The sequence below is a fragment of the Bombus flavifrons genome, chromosome 15 (genome assembly GCF_040668555.2).
Source record: "Bombus flavifrons isolate JBK064 chromosome 15, iyBomFlav1_principal, whole genome shotgun sequence".
Lineage (NCBI taxonomy): Eukaryota > Metazoa > Arthropoda > Insecta > Hymenoptera > Apidae > Bombus > Bombus flavifrons.
In genome coordinates, this window is record NC_138456.1 from 5,491,688 (window position 1) to 5,505,906 (window position 14,219).

Here is a 14,219-nt window from a genome sequence, read left to right on the forward strand (position 1 = left end):
TTAACTGCATTTATTAATTCAATTATATTATTAACTAAATATTACGATCATACCTTCAATATTATACATATTTCTTTGTATCATATTTCGAAGCATCAAACTTGTCACAAATGCAGAAAAATCTGCAGTCCACTAGTCGCCAAGTAAAGCCAACCCCGAGCCAACTAAATCACCCTCTTACTACTCACGCTTTACGATCCCATTTCGAGCAACCATAATCTGTCCATAAAATCCACTGTGCGTCAATATTTGCGAGGAGGCTGGCGGGTGGCCGGCACAATGAACTCGCTGTAAACCGTCGTTGGCCGAGTATTTATGTTAATTAGAAGCGAGGTCGTCCTTAAAGCAGGGTGAAACACGAGCCTCGAGACGCTCGAAGATGCAATTGGTTGCACTGTAGCGCACTTCTCTGCAAAATAGAATTAATTCCAGTGTCTTTCTCTCTCTCTCTCTCTCTCTCTCTCTCTCTCTCTCTCTCTCTCTCGCTCATTCTACGATTCTCTGCAATCTAGTACGCGTGAAGTATTCTCGAAGCGCTAACGAAGCGGAATTAATGGCAGAACTATCGGTTTTCGCAACTTTCGCGTATCCTTTTACCTAGGGGCAGGAACTAGTAAACCCTTGCCGCCAAGGTAGTAGCTACGAGTCGATGCCTCGTCCTTCTGATAAGATTAATCGAGTTGCGTCGGTTACACGAGTTTCCACCGCACTTTTTACGTGTTCTGGGAATGTTGCACGCGGTGGAGAATCGACAGGGTGGATTTTTTGTTGATTGAAGACAGCGGAAGGAACATGTATACGTCGTACGTCTAGTTAATTTTTGCCTGTTGGATATAAAAAGGAGATTGTTGTTTTACATAGATTTCTCATTCCTCTTCTCGTTCGATCTCGATGTACGCTGGAGGAGGAAGAAATATAGAGATATCTATTAAATGACAGATTTTAAATTATAAATTATTGTTCTTAAATAGGAAGTTGTTTAGGTATCTTCGTCGTCCCATAAGTTCGTTCCGTCTCTGTAGCGTGCTACTTGCAGCAAAATTTGAAACATATCTTGTTAAATGTTAAGGAGGTACGTAATCTCTCGTTCGCAACCTCTTGCCACCATTTTCCACAAAGACGCTACGCCGTCGCTGTGAAACTCAACACGTGAAAAAGTATCAAGAACCCAGGCGTTTGCATGGCGTAAGTCGGTTTTTCTAGCGGACGTCGATCGCATCCAAAAGACCGGTGCAACGCCAGCGAACGTTGAAGTTGTTCCGGGAACTGACGGAGCACGGTAACAGTCGGCGAAATTTGCTCTAAACTTGATACATTGCTTCGTGGAAGTATGGCTTTTCCTCCGTGGGAGAGAGAGTCCGAGTTCCACAAAATCGCGACCATTTAAAGAGACGTTAGGAGGACGACGTTTCAACAGCGACGAACAAGTGGAACAACTCGCGTGCAATTAGCTTCCGACCTGACCCTCCGCTTTCACCGAAGCTGCGGCGAAAACATTGTGGCAATCCGATGGCGAGGCAACGACAACCGAATTCTACCTTTCTGAAACGTCTTATCGAAATACAAAGTTACGAACAGAGTCTTTACAAAGAAGATCTATGTTATTTGATCCTCGTACTACGTGTAACGCTACGTGTAATATACGTCTCCTTGTTGATACAGTAGAACCTCGTTTATACAAAAAATTCAGACCCAACCTCACACATACGAACTCCTAAGCGAGTCTCTATTACCTAACACTAGGATCACTGATGTATTTCGTTCTTACGTATATATATATTGCATTTCACGAAGTCCTGCGTGTGGCTGAGGAGAAGCACCAACGAGCGCACTCTGTGGCGTAAACAAAGCGTGAACCGCGAGTTTTTTTCTCACCTCATATCTGCAGCATTTATATATTTGTATTCGCATATATATATACACACACACACAAATTTATCGCACGACATATTGTTGGGTAAACTGATACGTGCCGTTTCCATAGTTACCATCACGAAACCAAAGATCGTGTAATCGTGAAAACGAATTACACAAACTCGGTCATCCGAACGGCAGTCTCTCGTATCCGAACTTATAATATAACGGGTGGGGATAGCCGGTGAGCCTCTCTTATCCGAACTTTCGGATAAACGAGTTGTAGTTGGCTGTTCTCGCGTCAGTCTCAGAGTATTTCAGTCGAGTTTCTCTCTTTTCGTTCTGTTCCCTTTGGTCCTTGGAGCAAAATGCTGTGTCAATTTCGTGTTTGTCTTTGTAAAACTTGCTAGTTGGCATTTTCTTCGTATCTTCGGTTTTTATCGTTATCAGTTTCGTCCATTCCATATTTTTCGATGTGGTCGGCCTTATTAACGCGAATAACCGTAGCTCGGCGTTCTGGAAATGCGAAGAGCAAGCAGATAAGACGAACAGAATGGAATACGTGCGTTGTTTCTCTATATTTTTGTATGTAAGAAGGTTTTCATTTTCATGGCCTCCCTTTGCCTGCCCGATGCGATCACGTGCACGCGTACGTCGGATGTATCGGAGGATTCTCGCGTTTCATAACGCGCTTTTCAATGCCGTGGAAATTCCCCGAGCAAGACGAACGATAAACGAGAAATCGCTGCTCGAGAAAATCCTTCCTCGTACGGTACTTAGCCCGTGACCTTTTCTAAGATAAATCCGTTTCTGTATACGATCCTACTGTATATCGTCGTTTTATTCAAACAATGTGGTTCGATATTCCCTATTCACAGATTCGAATAATTTCTTTCGCAGTAATTTCCCTGTAAATGGTATTTGAACAAAAATTTTGTTCCACCAGAAGATTCTCTTATCACAACGTTATACGGTATCAACGTATCGTATCGATTAATTCAAAAAATTCATCTCCAATTCTGAGAAGGTTAAAAATTAAGATCTGTATAATTTAAATATTCTTTTTTTCTTGAAATAATCTCCGAATAAATAAACTTCGTCCCATAGCGATATTTATTGTTGCTTTAAAAGTTTCTCGGATATTCGTCGGAAATTTAGGGTACTCGAATCAATTTCTTCGTTTTCTTTTTACCATTCTCCATTCGTACGTGTCTCTGGATTTACTTATATAAATCTTATACTTTGGTCGATTTAAATCGATGTCTTTCGTGGCCATTCGGTCCATAAGTCAATCGTGCTCGTTCAATTTTACAAATATAAAAATCGACGCTTGGAAATTTCGAAATAGAGAGAAAATGACTTTACATATATATACACTATATTTGAAAATGGCTTGTAAAAGGAAATGTAAGAAATAATTCATCTCCGCAATTAATATGTTTTTGAATATGCAAATATTTCGCGATAAAATCGTTGGAACAGGGACGATGAAAAATTGGCGTGGACAGAGCAGAGGAAAATCCGGCGAGATCACATAATTCTCGAAGTAATTTCTATTACGCGACGGAAATTGAATTACTATTCGCATTACAGGCGGTTCGACTTATTCGCTTAGCCCTGGCCACCTGACATTTTCTTCTTTCTCGCCTTCTTTTTCTTCTACTTTTTTATCCTCTCGTGTCGCGGAAATAAATTGCACTTACTAAGTGCTGCAGGAAGTAATTTTTCCGCTAATATATCGTACAGTTATCGTGATATATTCGCCAGATAAGTTACAACCGTGATAAGAGGAGGTTTTGAAAGGGGGCAAAAATGTGGAAACGAAATGTTCTTGATTCATAATGAATAAGGATAGGATGTCAGAAATCTCGAATGAAAAATGTTGACTTTATTATCGGGGAATTTTATAATTTGCTTAATGATCGGTTAAACGTAGATTAAGGCATTCTTGATTCACGATGAAGCGCCGGATATAATGGGAGAAATCTCGAATAAAATATATTTATTCGATGATTGGGGAGTTTTACAATTTGTATTAACGATGGGTCAAACAGATTAAGAGATTCTTAATTCATAGCAAATTGCGTACGTAAGATAAGAAGATTATAATGTGGGAAATTTTGTGTAGAAAAACGCGCAGTTAATTATTTTTTATAGAATTGAAATGAGAATTTGATAATTTGTTCGACGATGAGTTACAATGTACGTAAGATAAGAAGACTATGATGTGGGAAATTTTGTGTAGAAAAACGCGCAGTCAATTATGTCTGATAGAATTGAAATGAGAATTTGATAATTTGTTCGACGATGAGTTACGACGTACGTAAGATAAGAAGACTATGGAATGGGAAATTTTGTGTAGAAAAACGCGCAGTCAATTATTTCTTATAGAATTGAAATGAGAATTTGATAATTTGTTCGACGATGAGTTACAATGTACGTAAGATAAGAAGACTATGATGTGGGAAATTTTGTGTAGAAAAACGCGCAGTCAATTATTTCTTATAGAATTGAAATGAGAATTTGATAATTTGTTCGACGATGAGTTACAATGTACGTAAGATAAGAAGACTATGATGTGGGAAATTTTGTGTAGAAAAACGCGCAGTCAATTATGTCTGATAGAATTGAAATGAGAATTTGATAATTTGTTCGACGATGAGTTACGACGTACGTAAGATAAGAAGACTATGGAATGGGAAATTTTGTGTAGAAAAACGCGCAGTCAATTATTTCTTATAGAATTGAAATGAGAATTTGATAATTTGTTCGACGATGAGTTACAATGTACGTAAGATAAGAAGACTATGATGTGGGAAATTTTGTGTAGAAAAACGCGCAGTCAATTATTTCTTATAGAATTGAAATGAGAATTTGATAATTTGTTCGACGATGAGTTACAATGTACGTAAGATAAGAAGACTATGATGTGGGAAATTTTGTGTAGAAAAACGCGCAGTCAATTATTTCTTATAGAATTGAAATGAGAATTTGATAATTTGTTCGACGATGAGTTACAATGTACGTAAGATAAGAAAACTATGATGTGGGAAATTTTGTGTAGAAAAACGCGCATTCAATTATTTCTTATAGAATTGAAATGAGAATTTGATAATTTATTCGACGATGAGTTACAATATACGTAAGATAAGAAAACTATGTTGTGGGAAATTTTGTGTAGAAAAACGCGCGGTCAATTATTTCTGATAGAATTGAAATGAGATTTTGATAATTTGTTCGACGATGAATTACGACGTACGTAAGATACGAAGACTATAACGTGGGAAATTTTGGATAGAAAACGTGCGAACGTTGGATAATTTGGTAATTTTCTTAACGATGAATGAAATAGCCGAAGAAAGTTTTATTTAATAGCGGAGATAGCATGGTGTAAGATATTTTGAAAGAGAAATCAGTCATTGCATAATTTCATAATTTGTTTAACGATTTATTAAACAGATCGAGGAATCATATAGTTCTTGAAGATCTTCCAGTTTATCAGTTTTTCTTCTTCTTAAAGTCGCAGACAGAAGGTATCGGAACTTTGGCAATTGAAATGTTGATTCAATTATCGAAGAGTTCGATAATTTGCTAATAGTCAATGAAACAAATTAAGAAGTTGTTCGATTTTTCTCCCGATTCTCGGAGTTTGAAGTTTGTAAGTTTCTTCGTAAAGTACTTACGATCGTTTAGTACCTTTTTCTTCTTCTTTTCGAATTAGTATGAATTACTTAGTAGATTTCTTTAGTCTTCAGAAATCTGAAGAAATTACATAGTTGAACCTCCAGTTCTAAGAAACAATTCGATTTCTGTTTTCGTTCTCAGCTTTAAAGTTCTTGATAATCTTTCATTTGCTTGCTTTTCTTTTCTTTTTTCTTCTTACAAGATCATTATGCGTTTTTTTAAACAAAAATTCATCGTAGAAAATCCGAACAGATCCTGCGAAAAAAAATTTCTTTGTTTGTTTATAAACATAATATTGTATAACATGTACGAATACTTTCTATCTACTTCTCAAAAACTCGTCAAAAATTTAAAAAACCCTCGTCCCTCGTGTTTCAAAAAATCGTCAACTTTCCTTCTTTTTTTCATGTATTTTACTAGGAAATTGTTTTATCGATTAATTGTTTGTCAACAGGCTTTGAATCCATGGTATTAATAAAAAAAAAAGAAAAAAAAGGAGAAGAATTAGATAATATCGATTTGACCCAGTGTAATCGGAGGTTTATATTAGAATAGGGGTTTGAGGTACCGTTCAAGGTCTCGTTTTCATGAAACTTTAGTGACACAGTTCGATGGTTCGGTATGGTCTTTATGAGCTCTAATTTCGGATGCAGTGCGATTCGATGCCCATTGTGATTTTTCTCAGCGACTTTGGTAAGTTTATACGACCAAACTTTTTCTTTTCGTGTTAAAATCCAATGACGGAGAACTTTTGACTTAAAAGTAAGCGGAAAATTTAGCATATTATTAGAACATTTGATTTTACGTACCTGAACGTACATTGATCTTGGATATTTAAATTTATCACATCGTGGAGACATACGAATCGTTCAAATCGAATCAACTATTCGCAACACTATAATCTTTAATATCAATATTCTGGTCAGTTCATTTTTTTTTTCATTTTTTTCATATGTCTTCTTATTCCGTAGAAACGTAGCTGTTTCGGTTAGTTTCTTGAATTTTCGAGTTTATACGCTTGATATATCTGCATACGTGTGTGTGGTTGCGCGTGTGTGTAGGTATCGCATTCCTTCGTATGAACCGCGAGTGTTCGATTCTCGAAAGCTACCGTCAAAATGTGCTTTCATCTCCGGTTTCCAATTCATCAGGTTAAAAAACCAAACATCGCCGGGAAAAAAACACACGAGAGCGAAAGAGGACAAAATCAGGTTGACAAACCAATAACGAGTATCAGCAGACCATATATAAAATGAAAAATATAGAGAAGCAAAGAAAAAGAATAAAAAAAAGATTTTTGTTATTTGTTATAGCAAAATATGTCGTGGCTTCTTTATTAATTAAAATACTTTAGAAAACTTGTGCATAGTTCTACACGTATATGTACTTTATAGCAAAATACAAACTGAAATAGTCTGAAGCTGAAGTCAGACTTTCGTTCTAAATTCGAAAAGCGTTTTTGGCCAAGAAATGACTTTGATTTTCATTTTTTACTTCCTTTTTCTCTTCAACTAAATATAAAATAATAAATAGTATAGGTAGAATGAGACGAAGTTGCAAAACAAATATTACAAAAACAATATTACAAATATTGCAAATATTACAAAAACGAGTGTCTAATAATTTCTTCACAGGCAGAATCTTTTCTCCAGATACTCAAATTTAACCGCCATTGGAAATCCTGTAACGTACGTACACGTGAAAATTCAAATTCTTCCATAGGATACTGTATACTATACACCGTATGGCGGACGAAATAGAACTTCTTTGTACGAGATTTAGGAAACAAGCGGTAAGAGTGAAAGACTCCATGGAGAATTCCAAGAAACACCATCGTCTTACGTATAATACACATATACCACGTAGAATAACTATCATCGATAATACATATGTAATAACGTAAATGCTTGGTGTAAATCAGACGGTCGATTACTGGAAAATCGAGTTTATTTCGGGAATAAATTAAATGATATACAATAACAGTTAATAACAAGTCTACCACAAATTTGACCTCGACCCAAATTTGACCCAAAATCAATTCTCGATTTTCCAAGTCCTAAATTACCGTTCTTCTCTTGCGATCTAACCTATTCAGTAAAATGGCTGCTGGTAAAACAAAGCAAAAATAAAAATATCGTTTGGCGGGTAGTTTGAATTCTATAGAATTTACCACATATATTAAAAATAACAAATAACGGTTACTGTTAATGTAAAAATGCGGCGAACCATTGCGAATCTACGAGACTCTGAGTTTTCACGAGGCCGCGCACATCTCTCCCCCTGGCCGCGCTTCCTCTCTCTCCTCCCTATCCAGAAGCAGAGTTTCGCGCACCAGCGATAACGCCGCAGAAATCATTTGTAGATGGAAAAATGGACGGCGAGAGGCGGCTCTTCACTTTGCGCACTTGCCTTACGGACGCCCAAGCCCAGTCCCTGTGACACAGTTTCGCACAATAGAGCAGTCCGCCGCTTTCATCCCCCCGATCCACACCCACCCTCTCGTTCTTTCTCGGCTTCTTAGAGGCCCACGCGGCCCCGACGTACATTTTTAATCGTCCTTGCCTCTGCAGCCTAGCGATTTTCGTCGATATTAAACATTGCCAGAGAGAAACAACGGGACAATGGAGGGGCAGCGGCAGGAATCGAGACGTCTAATTGGATAACGACGACGTCCCACAAAAGGGATGGATGGGGTGGGTGGGTGAGGATGACTTCGGGGTTGTTTCGAAGGCCGAGCCTCTCGTCCGTGGATCAGGGACGATGAGGAGGAGTTTTAAAGAGAAGTTTGGTCAACGGTGGATATGAGACGGATACCAGCGATTTTTGAACAGTTTTATTACAGCAGCAAGTTTTCGAGGCAGTGAACAAAGAGTTTTTTTTTCTTCTGTGGAAGGAGAAGTTGACGGTTTGTTTGGGTGTTCGGTTACGGTGGATGCCGTAGCCGTTTCGATTCTGTGTACGTATGAATACGAACGTACGAATTACGCGGATGGTTTTTTGTTGCGGAGTGTCGGTCATCTTTCTCGGAAACAGCGGAGTCGATTACATAGATAAACGAAGTAGCTGTTGGGGTGATTAAAGAAAGAACTTCTCCTCTTCCTTTTTTCTTCTTTTTTTTGTGTAAGAACGATTTTTTGCAGTATTTTGTCGTGTTGGATGATGTAGCTGTTTCATGAAGTACCATGAATTACGATGGATGGTTTTATTAGAGGGACGTTGTTCGATGTTTGTTTCTCAGGGAGAGGCGGAGTTGATGACATTAGTAAATCGAACTTACTGTCGTAGTAAGTTGTTGGGGTAGTCAAGAAAGAATTTCTTTACTTTTACTTTCTTCTTTTCTTTTTTTTTCTTTATGGAAACAGGAGTTGGTAATTCCTTTGAGTATTTTATTCTAGTGGATGATTGTACTAGAGAGTATTGAGTTAGATGTACGAAGATTTTGAGACAGTTTTAGTTTTATAATAAGAAGAGTAGCGGTGATTTTTAGCTAGTTCCATTGTGGCAATTCATTCAAAGAATTCCTTTCTTCTTTTATGAAAGAAAATGTTGACGATTTCTTTAGGTATTTTATTATGGCGGATAGCATACTTGTTTCGCCAGTACACGTCGTAAATTGCGGTGGATAATTTTGCTACGAGATGCTGAGTTAGGTACAAAGATATGTCCAGATGGTTTCGGTTTTATAGAATGAGACAGCGGTGATTTTTAGCCCCTTTTATCGCAGTGCAATGTTCTTTTGACGTAGCGAAGAAAATATCTTTTTCTCCTCATGGAAATAGAAATTGACAATTCCTTTGGCTATTTTATTATGGTGCACGATTTTATTAGGAAACGTTGAGTTAAATGTATCGAGATTATGATTTCCAATTGTTTATAAGAATTTATTCTTTAAAACATAATTCTTTTGCTTGTTTCATTATGCTGAATGGTATACTTGTTTTGGTAATATGATACCATGCTATAATTATGGCGGATAATTTTACTAACTGATGTTGACAGACATACAAAGAAATTGCGATGGTTTTATTTACTAGAAAAAAAGTGCAGTCAATGTTAAGGTAATTCTTTTTCTTTGAATAATTTTTAGAAGCATTACATTACATTTTTATCTTCCAGATACACGTACGTCAAGTATAGTCGCTTGGAACGATATAACAACGACCTTGAGCAATTCCATTAGAAAACCACTTTATATAGACTTCTCCTTTTTTTATTCTCATTCAACAATACCCAACAACTACAGATAATTTCTTCTTTCGCAATCCTCTACAGTTACACAAGCATTTATCCTGCTTTAAACATGACGTTTAATTTACCCAACGATTTATAATACTCTGTTAAGCTGATTTCTATTTCGATGGATTTTTTCAGCCGCATTTCCCAATACTTGATTCGCCGACCAGTCAATTAACGTTTCAACTATAATTTCACTGCAGAATCCGTTGCATTCTATTTTTCGTGTTCGCGCACGTTGCTCGTGTCGTTTCCATTAGCCATTCCCTGACTAAGAGTCCAGGAAGAAAAAAGTCCGATGATGTTATGTCAGGTCAGGTCAGGTCAGGTCGCTGTTCTATTACACGTTTAACTGTTAAAAAAAAGAGAGAGAGATTGCATATTGCTCGATAAAAAAAAGAAGGGGAGAGTACGTTGAAAGCTGCGATTGCAGAGTAAAGAAAAAATGGAAAAACTCAGGCTTGCAATGTTGATTAAGACGTCGTTAGGAATATTTTCCGTGTCCTTTTTAATTATCGACATATCGATCTTTCGTAAATTACGTATTTTTGTCTTGTATCGCGATCATAATCTTCGTGGAAGACAAATTTTTCGGGATTAGTATTTTCGATTGGAATTAACATTTTCCGCAATTCCTTTGTTTTAATATGATTCGTACTTTGTAAGAAAGTGTTGCTCTGCTTTATGAGAACAAGAAAACATCGGAGTGTTACTAATAAAAAGATAATTAATAAAATTCTTCGTGGATTACAATAGAATAGAAAAGAATTTCCCTTGAAAACTGGCAATGTTTTTGATCAAGAAATTAATCCGAATTCTTCTTAACGAAATTTTCTTGAAGCTTTTCGTAAGAAAGTTTTCCTCTGATTTACGAAAATAAGCAACAACGGTAGTTCTATCGATAAAACGAAGATTCTTTGTGGTCACGGGTTACGATAGAACGAAAAAAGAATTTTCTCTGCAGAGTAATGTTTCTAATTCGAAATTTAATCCGAATTCTTTCTCCTAAGAAAGTTTCGCTTTGCTTCGATAATAAATGGCCGAGCAATGGGACGTTAACGTCTCGTGTTTACAAATTAAAAAGAAGAAACAGAATTGGTCGAGGCGAAAGAAACATGGAGTTTCTACGATTTCACAAAGAGAAGGATGTCGCAGAGAAGGGACGTCGAGCGAAAAATAGCGACGAAAGTGTCGAGCGAACGATAAAATTAGCCAAACTTCGGTTCCCTTCGAAAGCTCAGCCGCGCAGTTTAACGTTGGCTCCTCTGAAGTTCGCATCGTCGATTATTTGAAATAATTACGAATATCTGGAACAATATTTCAATCGTACGAGACCAATATTCGCTTGTGAAAGATAAAATGTACGACTGATTAAAATCCCTTGATGGTTGAATGAGAATTTTGTTTTTCCACAGCTGGAAATCGAAAAAGACGAGTTGCAGTAATTCCCTTTCATCGTTGTAAATACGAATAAAAGTAATTCCCTTTCGTCGTTGTAAATACGAATGTAATAATACATTTGTTAAATATTATCTATTGATTACATTTGTTAATTAATAACCGATGTATCGCATATTTTTAAAACGAATGAAATGTCTCTTACAAATATTGCGAATTAATTATGAATATTATTGTACAGTGGCGGATAGAGGGAAATTAATAAAATAAAAAGCATCAAAGGCACAGCGTAATTTTGCAAAGGGCAACGAATAAAACATACCACAGAATAGACGACTATGATGTAGCTTTTACTTCGGAAGTTACTAAAGTTCGAGATGTATCGATTTGAAGCTACTCGACAGTGTAACTCGACAATAATCATAAACTGTAAACAAATTAAAATATCTATATAATAGGTTAGAGCCTCGTTTAATATAGGCCAGTTCAAGAAGGTCTAAAAATATAAGCGATTCTAAGATTAACGAAGCGTCAAATTCTCCGTGCCGAAGAAAAGAAAAGAAAGAAGAACAAAAAAAAAAAAAAATATAAGAAAACAGCTAAGGAACAGGCGAAATAGAATTTGTTCATAAATCGTAAATAAAATTTCACGTGTGATTTTTTGAAATGCCCGCCAAAGTACGATAGATCGAAACATCGCTTAAAGTTTCAAGAAAAATCAGAAAAATCTGAAAATTGAACGAAGCGTCAGATGTTCCGTACAAGATAAAAAGAAAATCAGCCCAAAAAAAGAAACAAAGTGGAGCAAAATTTGTTCATAAATCATAAATTTCCACCGTAGAATTTTTGACGTGTCTGTCAGAGTATAATAGATTAGAGCCGCGTTCAAAATAGGCCGATCTATAAAAAAAAAAAAAAGAAAAAAAAAACTAAACATCGTCCGCGTCAAAGAAAGAGGAAAACAGCTAAAAACAGAGGTGAAAACTCGTAAATAAAATTTCACGCGTGATTTTCATCGGCGAACTTTCGACGCGCGTGCCAGTGTCGCGCGATATTTTCCATCGCGCTTCAGCGTCGAAAAACAATAGTTGGCCGCGCAATTAGCGTTGCGCCGCTTTTCCTTCGCGTTATTCTCGAAACCAATTAACAGTCCGTTGATTCGGCAACCGCGTATTATGAGCTCGAAAAGGCCGATGAAGCGGCCCCGATACTTTCGACCACGCGAGAATTGCTGGCCAACTCCCACCCCTTAGACCGATCATTATCGCAGTAAAAAGTGGAATACTTAGAATGATAAGACGTATTAGACGTATACCCCAAAAGTTTGGAATATTTCTTTTACAAACAATATGTCTCTTTTCAGAATGCGTCTTCTTAGAAAACTGAAACCTAATCCGTCGAACGTTGCGATCTTTATCTCAATAGGACAAAATGGATCATACGTAATTCAATGGAATAATATAAAAGAAAAATTGTCGCTCATCTATCATTTCCCTGTAAAACGAAAGATACTTTTGGGACAACCTGGTGATTGAAAAAATATCGGTCTAACAATATTTCAGTGGGAGAACGTTCGATTATACTGACACGATGTTATTACTGGCGGAAAACAGTGGTTGTGGAGGAATTCAGTTAATTGAATCGATTTCCTAATTTGCACGGGGCACACGAGGTCCCACGATGCGATGGATCGTTGTGAGTTCAACAATGAAATTTAATTTTAATATTTGGAACTTTGGCGAGCTGTCGAGGCTTGGACAGTGTATTGCCAGTGGATGTGTGGAAATTGATAATAACGTTTAATTCAGCGGAGGAGATGTTTGAGGGAAATACGAGCGCAGTTGATTTTGCAGCTCGATAATAGAACGTGGAGTTTTGATTTGCCATTTAGTTGGAACATTTGAAGGTCGAGGGGAAAATACCTATTTATCGGGAGTTAAAATTGGAATTTAATAATAAAATTTATTTATGCGTTTCTACGTAAACTGATATGGAAATTTTCCGAGCTCGAACAAAATATCGTAAGTGGTGGTTAGGGTCTTTCTCTAGCGAAGAAGCGAATTTATTTTCAACTCGTAGTCCGGCGAGAGTTTTAGGGCACGAGCGAAATGTTGAAAGTCAAAGTGGCAGTTTAATAACAAGCAACATGTAAATTTAATTTATAATTTATAATTTATAATATCAAGGATATTTGAGATTCAAAGAGAATGTCACGAGTCAATATTCGTGCCTCGTAACAATATTTAATTCGAATTTTTTATTTAGCGAACATTTGGCTAATAAGCACGTAGTTAACATCAGTGATTAATAATAAAGTCTGGTTTTAATGTACGTAATGTGACGAAAGTTTGAAATTCGCGTATAATATCAGAAGTGAGTGTACATTTGGAAATAAAATCTAATTATAATTTGCAGTTTGGTGAGCATCACTCAACCAAGGTATATATTGCAAACTGAAGTGGAGATTCAGTAGGAAAATTTAATTTTACTATGTAATTTAACAACGATATTTATGAACATATTTATCTCAGCCAGTGTATCGTGAACGTCATTAATGAAGTTGAAATAATAAAATTGAATTCTCTTGGTTCGAACGTGGCTTCCATGTTGAGATTTATCACTGCAACGTGGTTATAACTTGAGTCGCCATCGTAGTATTTATAGTATCGAAGCTTCGAAATTGTAAGATAGCAGAAATTGGTGTTGTGATTCGCTATTGTAATTTAATGTTGTAACATGATATTGTACACTGGTGTATGGTTTCAACGTAGTTCAATATTGTGAGTCAGTGGTGTAATTTGATATTAAGTGACGAGTTTCGAGTTAGCGTCAAAACCTAGTGTTGTACACTTGACATTGAAATGCTCTTCTTTCGAATTTCGATCTATTGGGACCTGATGTTGCAATCTCTAATTTAATTGTAACATAGACTCAACGTTGACACATGTTCTTATTAAAAGTCTAACGATGAACTATCCTCATTAACAGTTATTGCTCAACTTCGCCTTATTGTATCGTAATCCACTCTTCTAACTTAACATTGTGAGCCA

At 36.6% G+C, this 14,219-nt stretch overlaps 1 protein-coding gene and 1 long non-coding RNA gene across 5 annotated transcripts in view; one reads left to right on the forward strand and one right to left on the reverse strand.

The window, feature by feature from the left end:
- Rap1 (RAS oncogene family member Rap1) overlaps positions 1-14,219 on the forward strand; it is a 71,590-nt gene that overhangs the window by 35,403 nt on the left and 21,968 nt on the right. The window lies entirely within an intron of this gene.
- On the reverse strand, positions 51-1,814 carry LOC138187809 (uncharacterized). Its single transcript, XR_011175263.1, has 3 exons — positions 1,734-1,814; positions 598-824; positions 51-409 (listed from the first exon to the last, which is right to left on the reverse strand). It is a non-coding gene; the product is annotated as an uncharacterized LOC138187809 (long non-coding RNA).